Consider the following 900-nt stretch of genomic DNA (forward strand, 5'->3'; position numbering starts at 1 on the left):
GCGGTGGCTCTGGTTTCTGGGCTGTTAGTAGGGAGTGAATGGGGCTGTGTGGTGACCTCTGGACCTTTTTCTCCTTTGGCATCCAGGACTCAGGTTGGAACTTAGGGTCAAAATTGCTCTTCCTTCCTGTTTTCTTGAGGTCCCCGCAGTGTGCAGACACCCCCCACTTAGTGGGAAAGTGGGGGGGGCTTGGACTTAGTGGGAAAGTGGGGGGCCTTGGCCTGCCCTGTCGGTGCTCTCCCATTCCTATATCTGAAATCTTTTCTTATCCACTGTCCTGGGCTCCCTGCTAACTTCCTGGGCTCCTGTCGGCCTCAGACTCTTAGGTCCCAGGGACATCTGAGCCTTGGAGTGGGAGAAGACAGCTTCTTTAGTTCTCTTCTCCTTGGGTTAAGGTAGGGTCCTATTTACTGTTCAACGGGGTAGCTAAACCAGGGTCAGGATGGAGGGCTCTGTCTTGGTCTTGGAAAAGGAGTAGCAAGAATTTCTCCCATACCCAAAGCCATATCAGGCACAGCGCTCTACTAACAGTAGGCACTCAAAATGGTCTGGGGGCCCTGGGCTGCTGAGCCTAGAAGGAAAGGTTGTAAAGTGTCCAGTTCTCCCCCTTAAGGGTAGAGGCTGGAAATGCTCCCTCTTGAGCCAGGAGAGCTGAAAGCCGCCTGGGGTAGCCCATCATAGGGGCTCATGGGAGTGACCTAATTGCTCTCTCAGGTCTCTAACCAGAGATAGCATGCAGCTCCACAGCTGGAAGGGAGCCCTCCTGCAGAGTTGAGGTGGTGGGGTGGGGGGAGCTGGGAGAAACAGGATTTCTCTGAGTTTCTCCCTTTTTGTGTTTTGAGTTTTTAGTGCTCTGGACTGGTTTGCAGGTTTTTGAGGTCTGACACCCCTACATCCACT

At 53.3% G+C, this 900-nt stretch overlaps 1 protein-coding gene across 2 annotated transcripts in view; it reads left to right on the top strand.

Annotated features, from left to right (window-relative positions):
* Positions 1–900, top strand: part of EFNB1 (ephrin-B1) — a 12,737-nt gene that overhangs the window by 1,343 nt on the left and 10,494 nt on the right. The window lies entirely within an intron of this gene.

The sequence above is a fragment of the Myotis brandtii genome, unplaced genomic scaffold (genome assembly GCF_000412655.1).
Source record: "Myotis brandtii unplaced genomic scaffold, ASM41265v1 scaffold1418, whole genome shotgun sequence".
Taxonomy (NCBI): domain Eukaryota; kingdom Metazoa; phylum Chordata; class Mammalia; order Chiroptera; family Vespertilionidae; genus Myotis; species Myotis brandtii.